The sequence below is a fragment of the Dermochelys coriacea genome, chromosome 4, assembly GCF_009764565.3.
Source record: "Dermochelys coriacea isolate rDerCor1 chromosome 4, rDerCor1.pri.v4, whole genome shotgun sequence".
NCBI lineage: Eukaryota > Metazoa > Chordata > Testudines > Dermochelyidae > Dermochelys > Dermochelys coriacea.
In genome coordinates this window covers 79,351,678-79,377,786 of record NC_050071.1, presented here as the reverse complement: position 1 = coordinate 79,377,786, position 26,109 = coordinate 79,351,678, and the positions used below count along the sequence as shown (strand labels likewise).

General features: G+C 39.9%; 1 protein-coding gene across 1 annotated transcript in view; it reads right to left on the bottom strand.

Moving 5' to 3' along the window:
* Window positions 1–26,109, bottom strand: part of TENM3 (teneurin transmembrane protein 3) — a 2,178,135-nt gene that overhangs the window by 1,596,714 nt on the left and 555,312 nt on the right. Inside the window, exon 6 of the mRNA XM_043513542.1 lies at window positions 14,029–14,079. The gene's annotated coding sequence lies outside the window, so the exon portion shown is untranslated. The remainder of the gene's footprint in view (window positions 1–14,028; window positions 14,080–26,109) is intronic.

Below are 26,109 nucleotides of genomic sequence, written 5' to 3'. Positions count from 1 at the left end.
CTGTCTGGCAGTCTGCCCGTGGATTACCCTGACGGGCTGCAGGTTGCCCACCACTGGCCTAGAATTTAATGTCCAGTCTCTGACAGTGGCCAACACTGTTGAACCTTCCTCTGAGATACTTGGTAAGCAGATGAGGAGTAATATGCCCCCATCAAGGTCTCAATCTAAACTTTCCTAGTTAGAAATTGGTTTATACCAGGAAGCATTAGGTTCTTATCCCTTCCAAAACTTATCCTTTGTTTGCATTAACTGTTTGTAGCTCTGGAGATGCTTGTGTAAGGAGACTGTTGCCCCCTTACTAACATTCACTGCGGATGTTTTAGCTTCCAGTACTAAAAAGGGGGAAGGGTTGATGGGGAATCAGGACCCTGAGACTGACAGCCCCCAGGTACAATGGGGAGAGGCCAATGCTCCAGGTCAGCCTGAATGACAGGGCGAGCAGGCTAATCAGGGACTCTGGAGGCCAGGGAGGTCCCGTCCTCCGTGTGAGCTCAAATTGCCTGGGTCAGACAGACAGAGTGGGGCCGAGCTAAGGAGAAAGCAGGGACCCAAGCTGAGCTGGGGAGCAGAGCTGTGCCAGATCCAGAAAGAGCAGACCCTGTCCTGGGAGCAGAGCTGCAGCCCCAAAGCCAGAGGCACAGCCCAGAGAGAGCAGATTTGACCTGGGAGCAGAGCTGCAGCAACCAGAGTCAGAGGGGCCAGAAAAGCAGCCCAGGAAGCAGGTCAGTGCTGGGAGCAGAGTCACGGGGGCAGCCTGCAGAGCAGACCTGTCCTGGGAGCAGAGCTGCAGCAACCAGAGCCAGAGAAGCAGCCCAGGGAGCTGGAGGCAGAGCAGCAGACACAGAGCGATGGAGCTGGGGCTGGAGCAGTCCAGAGCTGAGCGTGGTGAGCAGCTGGGAAGAGCGAGGGGTACTCTGGGCAGCAGCCACAGCACAGGGAGACACCTCAGCCAAGAGGCTCTGCAGGTCAGGCTTGGATCGTAACCCTGACAGGGCGGGGGCGACACTGGAAGAAGGGTCCTACCACTTAGAGCCTGAGAGCATGTGGCCACCACCAGAGCAAGTGTCCATCCCACAGCATCCCTGCAGCACAGCCAGGGCCTGAGAAGAAGGCCTGGGACTTACAAGGAACAGACTGTGAACTGTCCTGACATTCCAGAGACACTGTTTGTGATGGTCCCTGCCACAGAGCGGGGTGATGTGTTTCCTTTAACCTTTCCCATTTCTCCTTATTCTTTTTAAAATTAATTGTTGATTAAATAACTTGCATTTGCGTTAGCTTGTTTGTAATGGTCAGTGGGTCAGAGAAGTGCCCAGAGCAGAGAGAGTACCCCAGAGTGGGTACACCCTAGCCCCTGTCCTAGGTGAGTCAAGCCCCCCAGGAATCCTGGGCCCAGCCTTGTTGGCGTTACGAGGACTCTGCCAGACAGGAGAGTGGAAGGGGAGTCCTCAAGGGCAGGGAGGCCACTGGGTGAAGGAAGTGGGAACGAGGACTCAGATGATTTCGCTAGCCCACTTCACCGGGGTAGTGCAGAAGCCAGGAAAGTTCCCCACAAGAGCAGAACTATTCCCCCTCTTACACTTGTTATCCATATAAACATTCAAACCCTCTTTGAATCTTATTAATATCTTGGTTTAGATGAGGGAGGAGGAGATGTGGTACTGTCCCAAGACTGCCTCTGCACAAAACCCTGCCTATTCAAATAACCAAAATGAGACACCATTCTCAATAGATTGAGCACATGTTCAAATTATTATGTATGCTGTGCTAAGCACCTCAGATTTGGATCCTCCTCAGTGGAGTTTGCATAAACACATGGGCTCTACTGTGCATCTTGCCTTGGCTCACCCATGATAGACCTCAGACATTCCACTTGGCTCTGTTAGATTCCTTGAGCTTAGTTCTCCCTTTATGGGTCTTGGAATCCTCCTCTCTGGACTCCATTTTTCTCCTTCGCTTGTTTGTGCGTGCGTGCGTTGGGGGAGCAGTGGGGGGGATGGTACTCAGTTTTTGACACCAAAGTTGGATGTTTCTGACAGACGGTGCAGATTTTTGTAATATGGTCATTTCATAATATGGTCATTCAGTGATCAGCACTGAAATAGTTAATAGTGGAATTTCAGTCATAATAGGACATCTGCATTAATACTCCATTGAAATTATGAGAATTCTCAATATTGGGGGGTGCAAATTCTGCTCTCATATATTTCTGAATTTAATAGCTGAGAGAAGAATTTGTCTCTCTGACAGAGAACATCTGGTCATGACCAAAATGTATACAATTTTTTAATTTAAACTACTTCTTGGTTATTCTGTGTTCAAACATTTCGGGTTTTTTGTACTATAGATTCTCTCTCAGGTACAATTATAAAATAGTACAAATGTATGGTATGTGCATAGATTTATTAATTGGTATTTCTCTTTTGCATTGATGGCGTTTCCTTTTATGAGGATCAAACAAAAGTATAATTTTAAGACTGTAATGAGAAAGGGCAAATAATGTCATATGTTTCAACCTTGCAATCTTGTAAGGGAAGTAATTTATATGGGGTGCTCCATTGCGTTATTAAATTCCCCCCCCCCACAAGAATGAGATGTCAAAATGTTGTCATCTGATATATTTTGTGAATTAGAATTGTATTGTGTGCACGTATGACCTTTATCCACACGCTGCTTTTTGACTGGGTAGCCATTCTGTTTTTTGCCCCCTCTTTATAGCCTTACTGAACCATGGGAAAGTGGTGACTGCCTACCAGCTAACTTGCAAAAAACTGAAAGGTCAAGGCAGTAAGACAGACTACTATATTTCACAGAATATATGAAGCATTGCAATGATACCTCATTCTCATAAAGAGATTGCAACATGAACAGAACACAGCACAACATGAATCTATTCTCATGAATAGAAACTACCAGAAATGGTACAAATTTAACCTCTTCTATATTCCATTGCAATTTTGTAGGTTTTCTTCAAAATGTTCAAATGTTGAAAGAGTTAGAGGTCCTGATGTCAGTTATCATTCACGTGACATGTAAATATATTTGTATAATAAACCTTTTAAAAAAAAGCCTATCTGCCTATTGCACATCTGTTATCTTATTGGGTTGATACCAAAAATCAGACTGATTACAACTTTTTCCAAATGTTTACTGACAGAGGTCATGTTGATTTGCTCTTAGTAATATGACCAAAAAAACCCCACCTCTGCAGTATATTATGTTTTGCAATTGTCCTCAAGAGACAACAGTATACTGCATGGAAATATGTATTGGATAAGTTACTGATCTTTAATTTGATGTCCCCTTTTGCAGCTTCTAGAAAGACTATTTGAAAATTTAGCAAGAGCCATTAATTTCCCACATTTTGGAGAGAATGCCAAGACAGACATGTACCATATGAGTTTGGGAATCAGGAACTCTCAGTTATAAACCTAGTGTGACAACTGCTCAGTATGTGGTGGTGGGCATGTTACATTATTTCACTCGTTTTCCTCCCTTTCCACGTCTGTAAAATATTTACTTACCTCATGTGTGCTTTGACACGAATGGGGAATGTGTCTAAACAAGAACCTATTTAAATTGAGATAATTTTGAGATTCAAATCTGCCCTTATGGTTTTGCTTCTACATTGAGACCAAAAGCAGAAGGAGATGACTTTCCATTTCTGGTTCAGAACTGAACAAAATATTACATTAACAGAAGTTTTCATGACACTTCAGTGCTAGATAGTGAAAATACGGGGAGATCATCTTGCGAGCAATACTGAATGTAAAACCAAATCCAAGTCCTGATTGTGTCTTGAATCAAAACCATCACCTAATCTGGATCATCACCTCTTCAGCAATATTAGAGCAAAGTGGTGTAATACTAGGTTTCAGAGTAGCAGCCGTGTTAGTCTGTATTTGCAAAAAGAAAAGGAGTACTTGTGGCACCTTAGAGACTAACAAATTTATTAGAGCATAAGCTTTCGTGAGCTGTAGCTCACAAAATAAATTTGTTAGTCTCTAAGGTGCCACAAGTACTCTTTCTTTTTGGTGTAATACTGTTACTGTATTAGTTAAAATTAGGGCTTCTGTTGATTCATTAGCTCTAAGAACTCAAATATCCTACAATTTAATTAAAACACATTTAATGGGACTGAATCATGTCATCCCCTTTCCAGCTTTTATGATATTTTAATGCCAATTAAGCAATAGTCACTAGAATTAAGAATGTAAAGTCGTACTTTTAACATAAAACAAAATATTTGAATAGTCATAGTCCCAGTAATTCAGTGAATGTTAATTTTTTGTGTATGCCATAGTTTAACTGACTATTTGAGTGCTGTTATCTAGGTTTCCCTGAAAATATCCTATTGAAAGAGAGAGGTGTCCAAATTCATACCCGAGTGCAAGTAGATAGCAGATAGCATGGTGATGAATGTTATATTTATACCTAAGTACATAAAAGATGTGACACACCACACAAACTCAAACCAAGTGGCACAGTTTCACCAAGTCTGAATTTTTCCCCAATACTTTTATCTTTAACATCCCATACTCTGTACAAAGATCTAAGGACTGTAGCTTTCTTCTTTGTATTTAAAGGAGAACTAAAATATCCATATTTTCTAGAACCTTATGAATCTTATTTTTCTACATGCTGGACTTTGGTTCAATAATGCTGTTCCTATTGATAACAAAGTCTTTTGTAATAGTTAGTTTTTTCAATTTATATAAATTGCTTAAATTCTATTTTCCTCTATTTATTATGTGGTAATATTAAATAGCTACTACCAGCAAGCTTTTAATGAAGCTAAAAATTTACAAAACGTACAAGGTCACAATAGCAATGTAACTCGTAACAAAAAACATCTAATTAAGTTTATATTCCTGATTAATGAAATGACCTGAACATACATATTTAACATACAAGTGACAACAAAAATGTTAGCACATATTGTAAGCACTGTGATATTCAAAAGGGGAAAATAGAATGGTAGCACCATTAATTTTTATGTGAGCTTAATTTTAATTTGAGTGAGTGCTAGTATGGGAGTAATTTTCCCATTATTAAAGTTTGACTATCTAGTGATAGCTACCTTGATGACATATAACATGTTATTTCTGATTGTACTTTCTAAAATACATTTATAAATGCTTCAATTCAATGAAAGCAAAGATAAAATAAGGCTGCAACACATTTAGCACTCTCCTCCAGACAGCAACAACAGGCATCCAGCTTCAGAAACCACTGAGTACTGGAAACTTGACATGGTTGCAGCTGACTAAGACCATATTTTCTTATGTGAAGTTGCTTCATGGTATTTCACTGCTCCCCAATGAGGCTTAGCTGCATACCTACCAGTACATCAAATTGAATCTCTAGCATGCAGGTTTCATGTTTTCAAAATGATAAAACAGTAGTTGAAAAAGATTCTTCCACCCAAGATTCTCAAAAGCACTTTATAAACAGAAGAATTAAAGCACACAACCCTGAAGAAGAAAGTAAATATTAGAACCTCAGATAGTAATCAGGGTGATGAGAGGTTAAGCGACTTCAAATTTTACTGCTACAATTTCAGTATCCAACTTTGAAAGACTTAAGTGTCTCCAAGTTGTTCATCCAAAACTTGAGGTATCCAAAAGTGAGGCATCTTTGAAAACAGCCTTTGAGACTCACTGAAGGCCACATAGTAAGTCAGTGGCAGAACTAGAAATAGAACATAACACTCATTCTCATAGGAGCAAAGAGCACACATTTAAAATATGTGCAGGTTAATTAATGTGCTTTTTTAAAATGTGATTAAGCAGCTTGTGCTATACCTGCGAATTCTTTTTTCTGGTACAATAATAAAAATTCTACAGTCTTGAGAAAAGATCAACCATGAAAATTGTGAGACAAAGGTTACTTGTAAAACACCACGAGAGACAAAAACAACCTAGACACAAAATGTTAGGGTAGGCAGCATACCTATCCTAAGTAAGAAGACATCAATATAATGATGAGCTACCATGCTCAAAATACAAATTTACAGCTTTAAAAAAAACTTATAGTAATAGCAAAGAAAAATAGCAAGGAAGATATGCTGCTTTGTTTTCAACTCCTATCATATTAATTTCTTCTGAGACTCTCAGAGCCAAACACTGGACTCAAAGGGCAGGACTGATCTGCTGTTTAGATTGTTGCTGCTGGTGTTCACATTAACTTTTGTTAATACCAGTATGAATACTGTGTTAATATGCACTGTCCTATAGAACAACTGTCAGTGCTGGAAATGATCCAGCACTCTATTGAGATGCTGAATGGTAAGGTCATTCTAATTACCTTTCCCACTTTTTCCTCTCCCAGTCAGTGCCCTAATAACCATAAAAGACTCTGAGAAATGCTGAGAAATGAGAAATGTAGAAATGTAGCACTATATTGATTTATTTTGAAATATAATATCTACAATACTGATATTGCAGGCACTGTAATTTGGATAATTGCTTGAGGTTGTGTTTAAAATTGTTTTGTTATATACTCTGCAGAAGGTGATTTCACATATTTGAATGCTGCACAAGCAATTTTACATTGTTGTCTACATAAAACACTGCAGAAGGTTTATGGGTTTTTTTGTTGTTGTTTCTGGATTTGCTTTCCTTCAAACTTAAACCCAGTGCATTTCTGAGACTCACTTATTCTGGACCTCTATGCCTTCATGCAGTCCCATTTAAGTTAATGGGGCTAAGTACAGCCATAAAGATCAATGCTAGCAGCATTCTGCTGAACCATGGTCAAAGTAACTATTCGTAGCAACACGAGATGGTGTCTGATTAAAATATAATTATGCAAGCCATTGCTGCTACCACTGCTATAAAATTGCAACAAATCTTATACAAAATATAACTCATTGCCAGAAAGGGTTAAGCAGTTTTTAGGCTGAATGACTCAGAGCCCACCACCTTTAAAGTCATATTAGAAAGGTATAGGAATGATAATTAGGGCCATTTGTGGTAAATAGGCTAGAATTTTGAGATGCAAACCTATGTTGTTAGAAATTAAAGGTAATCTTAGAGGAATTGCCCATTTATATGGCTAGCATCAGTCACTAGAACTATTAATTCAGAGATCAAAAGAACATCCACACATTTAAATGAATTGTAAACAAGGGATCTCTTTGAACTGTATAGCAAATCTTTGGTGAATGGTAGAACAGGAGATTGTTTTATGTTAATTTGTATAGCTAGGCACTGGTGATAGACCCACTTCAAAGATGCCCTGATTACCTATTGGTCCCCAAGGGATTCCAACTTGTCAAAGATGACCTGAAATTGTATAAAAGATCCTTGGGTCCTGATCCTTTTTATCTCATAACTGCTTGAAGTTTCATGCAGGAGAAGCCTAAGCCACACGGACTGAGATCAGAGTTCTGACTGGACCGCCCTGAAATATAAACATTGGACTATAACCTATGGACTATTTCTGAAAGAACTCTTTGCAACAACAAAGCTCACCATCTCTGCTATGAATCTGAACCTCAAGAATTGAACTCATGTCTGTATGTGTTCTGATCTTTTAACCATACTCTTTTTTTTTTTTAAAACTGGCTATAAGCGTGTATTTGGGTAAGATCTGGAATATTCAGTAACCTGGGAGGTAATGTGTCTGGTCCTTTGGGATTGGTAGAACCTGATAAAAATAAGGTTTTTCAGAAATCTTCATAATATTTGACTTGATACCAGGATGGAGGCTGGGTTATTTCAAGGGAATTGTGTTGTTGGTTTCTGGGCAACGAGTGAGGTAATAAAGAAGCTGTTTTATGCTGGTTTGGTAAATCTAACTATTGAAAATATGTGCCAGTTTTTGGGATTCTTTGCAGTTCACCCTATTTGAGTGAACTCAGCTAGCCCCCACTGGGACCCTAGTCACAACACATGTAACATCTTACTAGGGTTTTCACTTCTCTAGTTTTCCTCAAGAGTGTACCTTTTTTGAGGTAGCTGACCTGGGAAAACTGTCCAGTTTTATGGGCTCAGAATGATCCGAACACACTTTTTTTTTTTTGTTTTTTTAGAAAGAACCACACACAGTGCATGGTGTGGGTAGGTGGTCTGACATTTCTGGCAACTTTACTAAACAGATGGTAAGCTATTTAAGGGCATAGACCATTTTGATTTGTGTGTAGTGTAAGGAGCTGAGCAGATTGTTGGTACTTAATAAAATTGGATCAAATTTAGCACAGTGGTGCTCCCTTATGCCCGTGCACCAGCTACCACAGGTGAAGCAGGCTCTGCGGAGCTGCCATATCTGCTCCTCGTGCTAATAGGTAGGAGGGGAAGGTGGAAAGAGGAATGGGTGGAGCCAGTTTTCTTCCTCATGGCCCGTAGTGTAGTTGTGTAGCACACTGGGGAACGTATGTTGCATCAGATATAGACCTATCACACAGTGTATTCCCTTCCTGGAGCAGCATGGAGACTGAAGGGAGACTAATTTGGAGAGTCAGTCTTCCTCTTGGACTGCTCCAGAGCAGCACTGGCCCATACTCAGGGCAGATTCTGAACTCACAATCTAGCCCAAAACTGAGACAGGAAAGAGACAAATCTGGACCTGATGGTAGAGCATCAAAAATGGTCACTAGCAGATGCTGTAGCATCATTCCCATACCTGATACGTTATAATGGCAATCTTCCAGGAGTGGAGTAATAATGAGAAACATTTTTACATCAGAAAATCCTGTATTTCTGTTTTGTGGTGGCATTCCCCACCTCAGGCTTATTAGTATAAAGTTTAATTTGAGCCAATGAGCATGAGGAAGGAAGAGATGTGAAATGAATATTAATTTCATATTTTGTGCAAAATACAAAGAGTTTGATCTACATGGGACATAGCCAGCAATGGATTTGGATGGTACAATATACAGTTATCCCCACAGTAACGATTCAACATCAGTTAAAGGCTGCTACCCACTTAGTCAGTACTTTGTGTTGCATCATAATGTGTTCATTTATACTGAAGAAACATGTTTAACATAAGTTAGGGAATGGCAAAATTCAAAACTTCAATCTACCATTTATCCACAGAGCAGTTGAAAGGAAATAGCTACTTTCTCTTCTGCAACATCCCACTAACACTATGGTAACTGACCAAGACCAAAACACCTGGATAATGAAGGGGAATTAAGTTCAATTTCATATTTCTTCAACTGAGCCAGAAACAGTGCCACAGGATCACTACTTTCCACTATTTCTATATTTAGTCTACCTTGCTACTGTTGGACTCATTGTACTTCTGATCATTAGAAAATTTGATTGTCTGGAGGCGATTGCAAATCACTTCCCTTCCTACGTCTCACATTAGCTTGAATATCACGTCAGGGATAGCAGTTTATCAGATCATCACTGTTTGGAAAATGCAGATTTTCCAATCCCAGAAAGTTATTCCTGGAGCAATCATATTCCAAAGTAGGTACACCATGAATGACTCAATACAATCCCTGCTGTTTGGCTTACCTGCATCTAAGCCAGATATTTGCATTGAACAAGCCATGAGAACAAGCTAAGAATTTTAGCCCTATTAAAACCTGAACTTCAGTTCAGGCACCTAAACTGAAAATATAGTTCTCTTCACTCTTGCACAATAAAATGTGATTAGATACCAAAAATATCGAGCCAGCAACCTCTTTGAGGAAACTGACAACACTGGTTACAATCAAATTACACATGAAGGTAACAAAAAAAAAATAAGACATTACTAAAATTCAGATATTTAGGACAAGTGATACTTTAAGAGTATTCTTTCCTACTTTATCTGCCCCCAAAGACTTCTTGGCTGTTCTTGCAGTATAATGGGTACTTTGGTAGCTGGAGAGCTTTTAGTTATGACCCTCATTTGTGCAAGTTACCCTTGAAATTATGGATCCCAGACCATTATAAGCACTTCGAGTCCATGTTAACAATGATGCTTTTTTTAATCAAAAGAAATGAATCAATTATTTTACAGCTTAACCAAGTGATTACAAATACTTGGCTGATTCCTAGGATACAGATGGGCTTTATTTCATTTACTACTGCACATACATTTCCCTTATCTATGTGAATGAGACTAAACAATATTATTATTATTATTATTTGAATTATCTTAGCAGTTAGGAATGCTAGCCCTGGACCAGGACCCCTTTATACTAAGCACAGTATAAACAGAACAAAATGATGGTTTCCATCCCAAATAGCTTACAGTCTAGACAAGAAATGACAGACAGATGGGGGGGGGGGGGAGAAGTGCAAGTAAAAAAAGGAAGCACTGTTAATCAGCATAATGGAGGCTGGCATCTTGGGCCAGTCAGAGGTGAACACAGAGAAAGCAAATAAGAGCTGATAGTTACTAATTTTATTGTAGGTTACCACAGTTGTATGACTTCTTCTTGTTAGTACTCTGGGTTCTTAGGTTTCAGACCTAGACAAAGTACACCAGTAGGCTTCTGAACTGTGCAAACACCATCAACAGTTGATCTTAGTTCTGCGGAGGATTAAGCCTGGATGTAGGAAAAAGCACCTGCTACAGAATACCACAACTTAAACAGTTATCCAACACAAAGCCAACCATGAGGAAGCATGATCACATTAATGTCTAGATCTATAGAAATGCTAATTCCTTTCTATATATTCACCTTTAATCTAATCTACAGATCTCAAAGACATTAAAAACATGAAGGAATCATAGAATCATAGACTTTAAGGTCAGAAGGGATCATTATGATCCTCTAGTCTGACCTCCTGCACAATGCAGGCCACAGAATCTCATTCACCTACTTCTGTAACAAACCCCAAACCTATGTCTGAGCTACTGAAGTTCTCAAATTGTGGTTTAAAGACTTCAAAGTGCAAAGAATCTTCCAGCAAGTGACCCGTGCCCCTTGCTGAAGAAAAAGGCGGAAAACCCCCAGGGCCTCTGCCAATCTGCACTGGAGGAAAATTCCTTCCCAGCCCCAAATATGGCAATTAGCTAAATCCTGAATGTGTGAGCAAGACTCACCAGCCAGACACCCAGGAAAGAATTTTCTGTAGTAACTCAGATCCCACCCCATCTAACATCCCACCACAGGCCACTGGGCAGATCTAATGCTAATAGCTGAAGATCAATTAATTGCCACAATTAGGCCTTCCCATCATATCATCCCTTCCATTAAGCTTGATAAGTTTGTCTTGAAGCCAGATATGCCTTTTGCCCCCACTGCTTCCCTTGCAAGGGTGTTCTAGAACTAGTGGACGTGTTGTTCCTTGACTTTAGCAAAGCTTTTGACATGGTCTCTGACAGTATTCTTGCCAGCAAGTTAAAGAAGTATGGGCTGGATGAATGGACTACAAGGTGGACAGAAAACTGGCTAGATTGTCAGGCTCAACAGGTACTGATCAATGGCTCCATGTCTAGTTGGCAGCCGGTATCAAGTGGAGTGCCCCAAGGGTCAGTTCTCGGGCTGATTTTGTTCAATATCTTCATTAATGATCTGGAGGATAGTGTGGATTGCAACCTCAGCAAGTTTGCATGCGACACTAAACTGGGAGGAGAGGTAGATATGCTGGAGGGTAGGGATAGGATACAGAGGGTCCTAGACAAATTAGAGGATAGGGCCAAAAGAAATCTGATGAGGTTCAAGAAGGACAAGTGCAGAGTCCTGAATTTAGGACAGAAGAATCCCATGCACTGCTACAGATTAGGGACCGAATGGCTCAGCAGCAGTTCTGCAGAAAAGGACCTAGGGGTTGCAGTGGACGAGAAGCTGGATATGAGTCAACAGTGTGCCGTTGTTACCAAGGCCAATGGCATTTTGGGCTGTATAAGTAGGGGCATTGCCAGCAGATCGAGGGACGTGATCGTTCCCCTCTATTCGACATTGGCGAGGCCTCATCTGGAGTACTGTGTCCAGTTTTGGGCTCCACACTACAAGAAGGATGTGGAAAAATTGGAAAACGTCCAGCGGAGGGCAACAAAAATGATTAGGGACTGGAACACATGACTTATGTGGAGAGGCTGACGGAACTGGGATTGTTTAGTCTGTGGAAGAGAAGAATGAGGGGGGATTTGATAGCTGCTTTCTACTACCTAAAAGGGGGTTCCAAAGAGGATAGATCTTGACTGTTCTCAGTGGTAGCAGATGACAGAATGAGGAGTAATGTTCTCAAGTAGCAGTGGGGGAGGTTTAGGTTGGATATTAGGAAGAAACTTTTTCACTCGGAGGCTGGTGAAACACTGGAACGTGTTACCTAGGGAGTTGGTGGAATCTCCTTTCTTAGCAGCCTTTAAGGTCAAGCTTGACAAAGCCCTGGCTAGGATAATTTAGTTGGCGATTGGTCCTGCTTTGAGCAGCGGATTGGACTAGATGACCTCGTGAGGTTCCTTCCAACCCTGATATTCTATGATTCACTCCTCTGATGGTTATAAACTTGATCTAATTTCAAGCACCCCCAATTTATAACAATTTTTTGTTATTAATCCCTAAATGCATGATGTTGCACTTTTCACTATTAAATTTCATCCTATTACGATTATTCCAGTTTACAAGGTCATCCAGATCTTCCTGTACGATATCCCAGTCCTTCTCTGTGATATAGATATTTTCCCCAGTTTACAGATGAGGAAACAAAGGCTACCAAATCCTTTGATCTCCCCCCCCCCAAAAAAAATCATTCAGCAAGTCCATGGAGAAGCCAATAAACGAATGTCTCTCAATTGCCTGCACTACCTCTCTTTCAGTGTATGCGCAGTGTGCCCAGACATTTGATAGCACAATCATCAGCCAGGTGAAGAGCTGGTAGTCCACTGCCAAAGTCAGTCAGTGGACACTTTTCCAGGATATGCAACATAGTACGCAGTTGACCGCATCTACATTGCAGGTCATTATAGAAACCCCATTTGAAGAGATTGACCGCACAACTGCTCTGTCCTGTACGAAACCAGTTCAGGGATGACATTTGCTCAGTGCATCTTAAATCAAAACAGTGAATACAAATGACAGTTTTGATTTCCGATTTATTTTATCCTGGTCACTAAATGACCTTCAGTTGACCCACTAATATTCCAAAGGAAAAAAAACAAACCAACCCTCTTTCTGCAGTGTTACAAGATTGGCTATAGCAAGGTGGTCATAATAGTCTTTCAGAATGACTTGTTAGTAAATATTAACCCTTTTAAACTCTTAGTGGAAAATTAATTTATATATTAAATATTCCCACAGAATCGTTGACATTAGCCATAAATGTGTTGGAATTCTAAGGACCAGAGTGTTGATTCTTAACCTCCAACTGACCCTTACTCAGGATTTTTTATATGATTGAGTGTTGGACTCTAATTATCCTAGGCATATCCACGTCTGGGAACCAGATATCCAAGGAAAAGATCCCACCAAACTACTAAAAGTTTCTACAGAAGCACGTTATAAACAAACGGTGTTTGATAAGGGATACATGTTATGGCAGATGTTTTCTGTAATGGACTGGGTGGATCGATAAGGAATAATTGTTATAGACGGGTGTGGTAATGGAGGAATAATGACCCATTGAAAGATATTAATTTATTAAGAACTGTTGGTTTTCACAGTTATTAGTAATAATGACCAGATCAGACATTCCTTTTTTAGCAATCAATCAGATAAACTGGAGACCATAAAAGAAATTCCATCAATAATTAGGAAAACAGAACACATTGAAAATTTAACTATGGGAAGGTATTCTTCCCTTCCAAAAGGATTTCTTTGTCTCATACCCTATGAAGGACAGAGGGCAGGAAAGTTAGGTCGGAGGGTACAAACTGCTGGCATCCCAACAGCTATAGAGGAGACAGACAGGCCAGCTATTCACCTTACATAAAGACTCTGTGTATCTATTCTTTTTATATTCTGTATATTGCTGTACTAATCTCCGGATGGTCATCTTTGATTAAATAATTCCTTTTAAACCTGTTATTTAACAAGCTATTATTAAGTTCAATACACACCACATTTATAGAATAATGGAATCACAAACAATGAGATCTCATCTTTAAAAAAAAAAGTTATAATATACACACACTTACTGTTATTTCCTTGCAGCAGATACAATGTTTACGACAGCTTGAAGTTACTGCCTGTTAAAAAGTCACAAAAACATGTTAATTTAAAATACAATAAACTTTGAATTGCAACAGCTAATAAGAATCTTCTCATACCCATAAATAAGAAACATAACACCATAATGCCCCCATTTTAGTTTCTTTTCATGAATCAAGAACCACAAGTGCAAGCAAATGAAAATTATGCCTTAATACAGAGATTGTTTTAGAAAGAGCTAAAATGTGCCAATAGTGATCATGGAAATTTTTTCAGTTACTGTCCAAATCAAAATCTCAATAAAATGAAAAACAAACCTTAACCCATTCAAGCAGCATCAGATAGAAAACACTGCCTCTAGTAGTGTTAACCAACACATATCTTCTTCTTAAGAGTATTTATGAGGGGAAAAAATACCTCAGTCTAGAGCCAAATCCTCAGCTGATATAAATAGGGGTAGGGCCACTGATTTATTGATACAAACCACTGAGGAGCTACTCATCTCTTTAATCCACAAAAATGGGACAGAAATTTTGTGAAAGCACATATTTTAATGGTCACATTTCCAAGCCCCGCAAGTAAACGTGAGAACAGATTTTCTCTTATTACTTCAGCTGTCTATTTTTGGCATGAAAGGGCTTGAGTATAAAAAAAAAATATTTCATAGCTTAATATAATTTATATTCTTTAAAAATGCACAAGACTTTATGTTGGGAATGGGGAGGCTTTTTTCCATCTATCCTTAGCTCCCAGATTACACACCCTTCTAGTCAGTGAAGAACTTGGTAGGTTAAACAGTAGTGAGCAATACTTCTAGTATTAAATATTTTCAGAATAAGGCCCTTAAGCTCCAGTTCCACAAAGTAGTTAAGCGCATGGTTAATTTCAAGAACCTGAGTCCTGCTGAAGACAATGGAACTTCTCCCATGATTAAAATTAGGCACATGAAGTAGCATGCTAAATCCAGGCCTGAGTGCTTTGATGGATGGGGGTTTAATCAAAATAAATGTTATTCAAAAGTAAATTGTTTTAGTGGGCTAAAATAATCTTTAATTTGTAAATATGTATTTATATTATCTGTTTAGACCTTTGACACTTTTCCATTGAAAATACTGTTCTATGTATCTTCATATAGAAGTTTCTAGCATCCTATTTAATGCCACTTTATTGTGAACACAATTCTTGCCAATATTTCTTGCTTCATACACCACAAAAGGTCATGATTAGAGCAAAATCATAGTAGTTAATAAAAGATGTAAATAAGGTTCAAGATCATTAGAATTATATACTATTGCTTTTTTAAACAGTAACACTGATTTTAATTCTATCTTGTGTTAGAATGTGTTTCTATAAAACTTTGATATTTCATTTTAACAGCATCTAATAACTAAAGATTCATAAGAAATTAGAACATTCTATTCATTCATCCCTGATGCTGCGAAGACTTAGACATGTGCTTAATTTTACGCACATGTAGTCCCAACAACTTCAGTGGGACTACTCAAACATATAAAGTTAAGTACATGCATAAATCTTTGAAAAATAAGAGCCTTAGGTACATCTGTGTACTCCAACAGATGTCAATAGGATGCTGAATGAGCATGACGATCCTCACAAGTCAATCCCACTGCAGGAAATGGCACTAGTGTTGCACTGGTACAACCAAGAATAAATTTGGCTTATTATCAGTGTAAACATGTGGCCTCCTCCCTGGCACCCATGCAAGTTGTTTCACACCTCAGTTTCCTTTTTGATTCCCCAGTAACATCATGCAAGCTTATCCTCTAGTCCATCATGGCTTATTAACAAAACATAGTTTAAACAGTTCATAAAAAACCCAAAACATAGTGTATGCACTAGGGACGATTTATAGTCCTTAAAAGCCAGCTTCGTTCTAACCAGATCCCAGCGTCTTCTACCACACCTCCATCCCTTTGCAAGGGCAACCATCCCAGTCCTTCCAGCTAGACTGCAATCCACTTATCCTCATGGGGAACTTCCCTCCCCCAGTTTCTCACAGCTCCAAACACCAAGTGTTCCTTGGTGTCCAACACTCCAGCAAGGAGACATCAGGGGGTAAGCTCCCTGCTATCCCCCTTCCTTCAGCCCTCTCTGGTCCTTGGCTGTGGCTCAGAGCCAGCATTCATCTCCCTCTGCTGCTCCTCCTGCCCTCTGACCTTGGCTTGGGATGCCAGCCACCAAACCCCTCATGCTGTTCTCCTGCCGTCATCAGCTCATCTCCTGCCTGTCTTCTATGTGACACCTGATTGACTGTTTATAGCCTCCAGGTTCTACCCTGCCCTCTAAACTGGCCAAACTGTGAGCTCTCCAGTTCCATTTAGTGGGCCAGCTACCCTGTTACAATCAATATAATAATTTGGGATTTCAGTTGTAGGTTTGGTTGAGTATTCAATGGTCATTAGAACTTAATTCTTGGTGCTTCTGTAAGCCTTAATCGAAGAAAAAGGCCCAATTTTGCTATGTACAAACGTTCCAAAAGACAGACCGTACCCCAAAGAGCCAATATGATGAAATATAAAAAGGTGAAGAGAAAAAACAAGGAAGTGCAGGAGGCAGCAGAGTCCAGGTAAACATAGTTAGTATTACTAGTAGCAGTTGAAGGAGACATGGCACATTGCCATTGTAGGAATGACAGCAGAAGAGATTTGAAGGAAGAAAATGTAGTGGCTTTACAGATTTAAAAACAAACAAACCCAAGAACAAATCCTCATATGCATAAGACATGGCATAAGACAAAATTCAAAACCAGGCAAGTTAGCTGGCAGTTTATTTTAAGTTTTGTTGGCTCCAGCATCTTTCCCCAAGGCTTGGCTTTATTTATTACCTATTTTAGGTGGCCTTTCGTGGAATATCACTGATTTTTGTTTAGTTTTTAGCATAAGGAATAAAGGGCGTCTGCATGTAGTTCCACTTTTTGGCTATTTGAGGGGACTCTAGTGCCTGCTGTACAGGCAGCCGTACATCTCCTTTCTCACTGCTCCCCCTGCTGGATCTCAGCTAGGAAGGTGGTGTGTGTGGGGGGAGGGGGACGGACTTCGGCAGCGTAAGGTGAGGCCCCATACACCTCTGTATGTACCCACCGCACAGCCACCCAACATCTCTGTAACTCCATCCCTTGAGCAGTTATGGTTCTCACCCACCCTTCCGCTTCCCATTCAGACATCCCTACCCATCCCATTATATCACAGATGCCCATCTACCACAGACGCCAGCACCCTGTTCCCCCCTCCCACCTAACACTCTCCAGCATCCATCCATCCATCCCATTCTCCCTAGCATGCTCTCATACTCACCTCTCTAGCCAACCAACATGCCTTCCAGCAGCCAGCCAGCCAGCCACACCAGAATGCAAATTTTGTGCAGCTGAATGTCCCACTGTCACTGCTTGAGACAGGGCATGATGATCATAAAGTCAAAGTTTATGGTTATATGCACTTTTTTTTGCAATTATGTAGATTAAATAGTTTGCATGGAATGGCAGACATGAAGCTGCACAAAACTTGGAAAGGACTTAGTCTGCAGGGCAATATAACTGATGAACTACAGGGGGCTTGTGGGAGACTTTAGCCTGGATCTCTTCCCAGCTCTGAATCTGAAGAGCTGATAAGAGCAAGGAAACTGAAGCCATTGCTAGGGTAGAGGATTGACTGATTGGGAAGAAGTAGCAGGGGTGGGGGGGTGGTAGAATGAATGATTGAACAGCTGCACTTTTCTTTTTTAAGGAGGCAGCTGGTTATTTTGCCAAGGGAATGTCACACTTACGGCCTATCAACATTTATGAGCTATCCAGTGGTCAAAAATTAACAACAAAAAGGAAAATTGTGCCTGCCCCTCAGAGAAAGGAGAGAGAGAGTAATGATGATACCACATTATACAGAAACCTGCTATTAGATCAGAATTGACAGTAATGACAATGGGCATTCAGGATCAAATTCCCAAACATATCCTGGGTGGGTCATTCCTGCCAATGACATGTTTCCTTTCACTTCAGCAACAATTATATAGATTGTCTCACCAATAAAACCTTAGTGAATTGAATTGATTCTGCTATCTTTATTCACGCTAAGTAGTACTTGACTTTGCCACCTTTCCAAATCTTAACTACTTAATCTGCAAAGTGTCCCATTGAAATCAGGTTTCAGAGTAGCAGCCATGTTAGTCTGTATCCGCAAAAAGAAAAGGAGGACGTGTGGCACCTTAGAGACTAACAAATTTGAGCATAAGCTTTCGAGAGCTACAGCTCACCCGATGAAGTGAGCTGTAGCTCACGAAAGCTTATGCTCAAATAAATTTGTTAGTCTCTAAAGTGCCACACGTCCTCCTTTTCTTTTTCCATTGAAATCAGCGGAACTGTTTTGCAGAGTAGACTCCTAACTGAGGAGGAAAGCTTTTGGAAGAAGACTTCTTGAAACTTTACATAAAAGCACTAATAGAAGTGAGGGCTGCTCACTAATTTTAATTTTTCAAGGTCTTTATCTGAAAATATTCTTTATCATCTCCTTTATTTGTGACAAAACAGAATTCCCCAGGTATCATTGCTAATAAGTTAATAACCATATTCTATTCCTAGGGTGTGGGTCAATAGTCTAAGCGGAGATCATTCAGCTTGTATATCCCAATGTTGGGTATGATTAGGTATCCAGAAATTTATATATGCCAAATCTACTCAAATGCATTACCTACCAAAACTTTATTAATTCAACATCCACCCTCTCTCAGATACCAGGCATTTAACTGGATACAGTGCAGGGATACAGGGCTCACACCATAGAACCAGTAACTAGGGGTAGACAAATTTCAGCCTAACCCCTAGGACTCAAACTTCTGAATTCTCTCTCCCTCCCTCTTGTGATACTAAGAAATACCTCGGTCTGCAAAGACTGCAGGTCTCCCCTCCTCCTCATAGCAAGAAATCCACCAACCATATCTTGGGTCTCATTTACCTGTAGGAGCTGGCCCTTTAAGCCTTTATCTGCACTGAACACTGGCTGTAAATGGAGACAAACATTCCCATCCTTCTCCTAGCATTAACTCCCATTCCTTAATCCTTTAAGCCTCAACCTCATGATGCTGGAAAGAAGCTGACAAACTTCCCAGAGCCTTACTAATTTGGCCCATTGGAAAAAAAAATCCTTCTTAATTCCCCAAACAGGCAATTGGTCAGACCGACCACCTCCTGGAAACATAGCTCAATATACTTTAACTGTAAGGAGGAAGGGTGACCTTGTAATTCTTGAGGAGTCTGTAAATTGATGGAGAGCATGACAGCCTACCAGCTCCCTTAATCTCCTTCTGGCTGGCCAATGGGAGGCAGAGAAGCTCCATCCCATTTCTGAGGTACATCCCCCATATGCACTTTGAGACACAAGGAGGAGCGAGGCCCCAGCTGGTTGAACTAATCTCCATCTCTTCCCTCCCCCAAGATGGGAAGGGGCATTAAAATCTGCTTGACTCCAAGATAGCTTATGCAAAGTTAAACTAAAAATGTCAAGCTACACTTTTGGGCAGCCAGCAGTATGAAGTTAAAAAACAACAAACAACAACAACAAAAAACCTGTCTCAAAATGGGAATATTTCACATATTACTACAAAAGCAATTCCTATAAGCTCTTCCAAAAGTTGCTTATACCATGATTCAAATCAACTATTGCTATAAAGTAATAGAGGTCAAAAATAATAGCAATCTACTTCAGAGTTTGTTTTATGTATTTTTTTTCAAAATATTATAAAAGACTTACATTTATAGCAGTTCTGGCCAAAACAAAACTGAGGAAATTCAACAAACAAATACCATCTCACTACTCATTATGATCATCATCCCATTCAATAGAAGCTTTTGTTTCCAACATACTTGTAGTCCAAAGCTATTATTTAGTTACTATTTTCCCTGACTTGACCCATACTTCAGATACATTAAATATCAACAATTCCAACAAATATTCCCAATGCGGATGAAATATAATCAATACAACATTCAATACAGTGAATGATATGAACCAGCTCTACCCTTAAGGCCACTGGACAACTATGCAAATTCTTGGACAATAAATACTACAGAACTTTCAATATATGCATACATTTAAAAATCATGCTTAACCTCAACAATATTTATATTTTAATCATCTTGATCTGGACCACTTATTTAGCTAACTGTACCTTTTCTCCTTCAATGCAATGATTAAGTCTGGAATGCTAAACTAGTACCAAAAACTTCCTGATTTGTGGTTTCTACTGTAAACTGTAATGAAGGGCTGTTTTGATCGGGAGAATATTTTTTTCTTCCTTTAAAAATAAACAGCATAAAACATGTGTCTGGACATCTACTCCTTTAATGGTTTCCAAAGAAATAAAATTAGTAATGTGTCAAAAATAAATAAAAATTTTTAAAAAATACAAGTATATGCTATTTTTACATGAAACATTATAGATAAATATTGCAGTACATCTTCACCCTTTCATTGTTCAGACATGTAATTATGTAGGAAAAAGTTGTGCAGAAAAAAGAATACAGTGTGCTTCCGTTCATCCTTTCAATTTGTGTATTTACATAATTATATTTATGGCTTTTACATTACAGCTTGCAGAAATACTATATACACTAATACAGATATAATAAAACCTCTAAAATAGCTTCTGTATTTCTCCCATAGCTGAAGAGGACAAATTGTAATTTTCTTATGTATAACTAAGTATAAATGGTAAGAATTGCTGTTAGCGATCTGTCACACACTGGCCATCTGTAGCAGAGTGCGTCATTTAGAATCAAACTATATGCTACTGTGATCTGAATGCTCCAATTTGCAAAAAGGCACTTGTGTCTACTCTAATCCATGCTTTTAGATTAAACCGTATGAGGGATTTAGTTACCTTGTTTGGAAAGAATACTGCTTGTATCAATCACTTTATTGGAAGGTTGTATCTATACTGGAAGGTTATATAAACACCTCCAAGTGTTTCCTTGACCACATTGGAGACCCATACCTCAGGAAGGACAGATTCAGGGGATGATAGTGAGGTTATTTTAGGGGCACCACAAACCTATTTTTTGTGTTAAGAGGAGAGCTTCTCCCATAGGTGTAGGTACTCCACCTCCCTGAGAGGCAGTAGCTATGGCAATAGGAGAAGCAACATATAGTGCGGTCTACACTGGCGGTTGGGTTGGTATAACTATGTCACTCAGGGGCGTGGATTATTTTCCACACTCAGAGGTCTAGTTACACAGACATAGACCAGGGCTGAGAAGGAGACAACATTGTGTAACAAACTAGGTCAAATTCCCACTTTAAGTACACAATTCAACTCAATCTTAACCAGCATCTCCATAATAAGAGGCAGAAAGATCAATCAAAGTGGCCTTCCTACCCTTGCTTTCCTAGAGTTTGGTGCATAGCATTGTTCATCTCCATACAGTTTATCAATATTAGCTTACTATTTATTTCCATTTTTTAATACTACGCTATCCCAACAATACATTTGGTGAAGTACTCCTGATGTTTCAAGTGAAGTTAAATATCACATGGGTTAATTAAACACACCTTCAACAAAAGAGGAAACAAACTCTCTTTTTTGCCCCATTAAGCCATACAAATACATGCTATATAATATTCAAGCCATGTAGCAGAGTGGTGTGGCCTCCCTCAGAGATTGACCACAAGGAAGGGCCAGATGCCCCCTAGACACCAGAAGCAGAGGGATGTGACAGGAACAGGAAGTATAAAAGGCAGGCCCTGTAGCTCAGTTGAGGAGAAGCAGATGCTTCCACTCTGTGATGACTCATCTCAACTGCTTGAGCTACCAGACACGCCTGATGCTGAGGAGCCGCTGGGATTACTGCTTGCAGTGTACCCAGGGGAGATAGAGGACAACCCAAAGATCTGGATACACCCCGAGGGAAGGGTAGGAAGTGGCCCAGAGACAGTTGGCTACAGTTTGGCTGGGTTGCTGCCTCATTCTGGTTCATCTGTATCCTGCTGATCCAGTGGCAGACCACACTGTTAGGGGCCTGGGCTAGGATGCAGTGGAGCTGGGTGGGGCTGTGTCCCCCCTACCCTGGAGTGGCAGCTACCCCACCTTCAGCCAGGAGGCCTGTGGGAGTCTACCATCTGCCTGAGCCCCTGAGACCGCATTGAGTGCTTGCCCCTAGACTGCTGGTACCACGCCCTGCTCTGTCCTGTCTGAGGGCGGGAGCCCTAGACTGTGCTTGGTACCTGCCCTGTCTGAGGGCCTAGGTTCCCAGACTATACCTGGCTTTACCCTGCCGGAGGGTTGGGCTTTACACTGTTGGTGCCCTGCGCTGTCTGAGGGCTTGGGTCCCTGGACCCAGGGCCAGATTAGGGCCTCTAAAGGTCTAAGCACTGAAAAGATTATGGTGCCCCCCCATATGTAATTCAAAATAAAAATACTATACCGTAAAATAAAATTTTATTTTTCAAAAGGACACAAAACCTACATGTATGCTGAAATTAAAATAGCTTCTTTCTAGATCTTCTGATTGCAAAATTCTGGATAAATTCATTGAAGCTGACTCGACGAAGCATGTCCACTTCCATACACAATAGGGAAAAAGTGAATCAAGTCTGTCCTGACATCATTGTTCTCTGAAAGTTTTGTATTCTTTTCAGCTGAGAAATAGAGCGTTCTGCGGAGCAGTTAGGTAATCATCAATGTTAGAAAAATATGTAGTGGGATCTTTACATTTGGAAATACACATTGTATTCAATCTTTCAGTATTCAGTCATGAAGATCAATGTGACTGAATTTCATTTTTCCTGTTTCATTAAACTTCGCGTGCATATAACAGTGGAACTGCCGTACTTCTCCACAGAGATTCAAGTCAACAAGGTATGAGTCAACTAGCTTTTGGGAACCCTGTAATATTGTTCATCAGACAAGTCCATATCATTTAGAAAAGAAAAATCTACTTGATACTTCTTTGTACACTTCATCTCTCCTCTTCATATGAGCTTCAAGTGCATCAATTATAGTGTAGTAAATAGATCTGTGAAATTTGTCTCTAGGATTCAATGCTGTTTCTGTTGCACTGCTATCGTTTGCTTGTTTTTTCCTGATTCACTTGTGGGACTGGGCTTCTTTGTAGTTAGTATCAGGCAAGATATCTTTTGATACGTTTTCAGATCTTTCAAGTATTCCTCAAAGCGTGTAAATGGTCTGCTAATGATTGACAGAGCTCTGCACATGTTTTCAAATCCAATTCTTTTTCTTGGAGAGCTTGACTTGTGTGGTAAAAGTGTTGTAAAATTTCATTCCACATGGTCAACATGAATACAAACTCTAGTTCTTGAATCTTGTTTGCAATGTTTTCTGCCTCTCATATACTTTCTCCCTTTTGTGATTGGTCTTCAGCTATACTTTCTAATGCATCCACAATCTTTGATCAGGAGTAGAGAATTGCACTTGTTGCCACTGCATGTGCCTCCCAGCGAGTATTAGAAAAAGATTTCAACACACGATCATTGCCCAAATACATTTGAAAGACCTGCCCATCGGTGTGTTGAGGCAGAGAAAAATGTATAAAGTAACTGGACTGTTGAGGGGGAACCCCCCCCCAAAAAAAACAAAAACCCACACACCTTACTGCCAATGGACAACAATCAACAGCACTGTGGCCAACAAGTTTGAGGGCACGTGCAGCACATGGTATGAATATGGCATATCTGTTCTGTTCCAAAATCATCTTCTGTATTCCTTGATAACGCCCTGACATGTTGGCAGCGTTGTCATAAGATTGACCTCTGCACTTTGAGAAATCTATTTTGCAAACTTGGCACACAATGCAGTACTTTGCCATTTCTTCACCAGTGTGGCTTTTCAAATTGAGGAATGTTATAAATTGTTCAACTGGTTTTCCATCTGTGGGAGACACACATCTTAGTACGATACTCAATAGATCAATATGTGAAAGATCAGGTGTAGCGTCAACAGATAAGTACTGCTGGGTACTTCAGTTTATTTCATCCACAATAGCTGAATGAACTTTGTCACTCATTAGACCAATGAGTTCATCACAGATTGTCTTGGATAAGTATGATGGGTTACCTTTGCCAGCATTCCCATATTTTGAGATATGGCCTGCTAAAAATGGGTCAAACTGAGCCACAAATTCCAAGAATCTCAAGAAATTTCCATTCTGCAATGATCCAAATGTGTCATCTGATCCCTGGAAAGGCAGACCACGTTCAGCTAATATTTGAACAACAGCTATAACACGCTGAGAGACATGTTGCCAGTATTCACGCTCCCCTTTTATGTTCTTCCAATGTGTGTGTCAATCCAAAGCCCCATCTTTGATTTAAATATGCCAACATTGAATCTCTGTGAGTAGTGCTATTTTCATATTGTTCAATTAAAACAGTATTCCGCCAGTCACTAAATTCACAGTACAAAGTACCCTGTTGATGGTGAATACAGTAGCCATTCTAGAGCTAATTTCTCTTTTGCTTTCATGTCGAAAAATAATTGTTTGGACAATATCAATTTTTTTTGTGCCCCCTGCTTTGCTGGTGCCCCAAGCACATGCTTAGTCTACCTATTGGATAATCCAGCCCTGCCTGGACCACTCACTGCTTGACCTCACTGGAGGGATTGAGCCCTGAGACTACTAACTTCCCCCTTGTCTAAAACAGTTATTCCAGGGGCATGACAGCCAAGAGGCATGGCCTTCCTCTGAGCTTGACAGTGAGGGAGGGCCACGTATGCCTACATGTTTACAAGATAGCAGAACAGATGAACTGATACTAGTTGTTTGTTTATATAAAATATAGGTTTATTATTTAATGTCCAAAAGCAATCTTCATGCCTATCAGAACATAAAAACACCTGTCAGTGCCTTAAAGGGCTTATAGCCTGAGGCCCCAATACTGGAAATTGCTACCTAGGGGAGGATCTTGGGGATACCTCAATGAAATCAATAGGGTTCCATGAAAAGATCTGCCTGCATTTGGTAGTATCAGGTTTTAAAAGATCCTTGTCCTGTAAACACTTAAATATGTATGTAATTCCACTTGACTACTCACATATGTAAAGATTTCCAGGATCTGGGCCTATATACAGAGGAGAGGATTTGGGACGGGAGTATGAGGCACTTTTTAAGCCAGCCATCCTCGGTCACCTCTCTTCCCATCTGATCTAGTTGATAAGGAAAAAATACCTAAATAAAAATTGTTTGTGTACGAGCATTGAATATATGGGAAAAGCAGCAATAAAAGTCATAAGCAGCTTATTTGATTCAACTAAACCAGCCAGCATATTGTGGCGGTTTTTTTGTTTTTTGGCCTCCCAGCTCTACAACTAAATAAAATTGAACCATATCCTTCATCTGACAATGGTTTATGGAATGCTAGTTCCCGTTGGATCACATTGGGATTGTCAGGTAAAGTTTTCAAATTGCTAAATTCATGTGTAGTAGTAAACATAAAAAGTTATATATTTTTAAATGGCTCTAACGATTCATTGCAAATACAATTTTATAACTCATTGTTTCAGTGCCACAGGTTTTTTTTTTTTAAATGTACTCCAGAAGAAAGCTATATTATCTTGTGTGGTGGTAGTGGAGCAGGGGGTCGGGGAAGGAAAATTAAATACCTACAATTGCAATTAGCAACTGTAAAACATATTACTCAACTAGAGAAAGTTAATGGATCTGATCAGTTAGAAACTAAGGCTACATCTTGAGGAAATCAATAGCTTAGATGTTCCCATGCAAGGTAATGAAAGGTTGCAGGCTGACAGATTAAATATGTAGCGTTAGTATATACTGTGACCACTCCAGTCAAATTCAGAGTTTGCCCGTCTCTTTCACTAGGACCAAGAATACATGAATGACTACTTTATTCGCACAAATTATCGTTCCTAAGACAGCGTAGTCTGTATGGCTTTAATTGTCTATCACATTTATTTGCTTGACTTGTAAATATCTGATGTGAGATCACTTTTGCTTATTTTACTTAGTTTTCTTTTTATTTCAGAACAAAAGATGGCTTATTCAGAGAAAATAAGCTATTATAATTTGACCTAGAAAGAGAGACAAA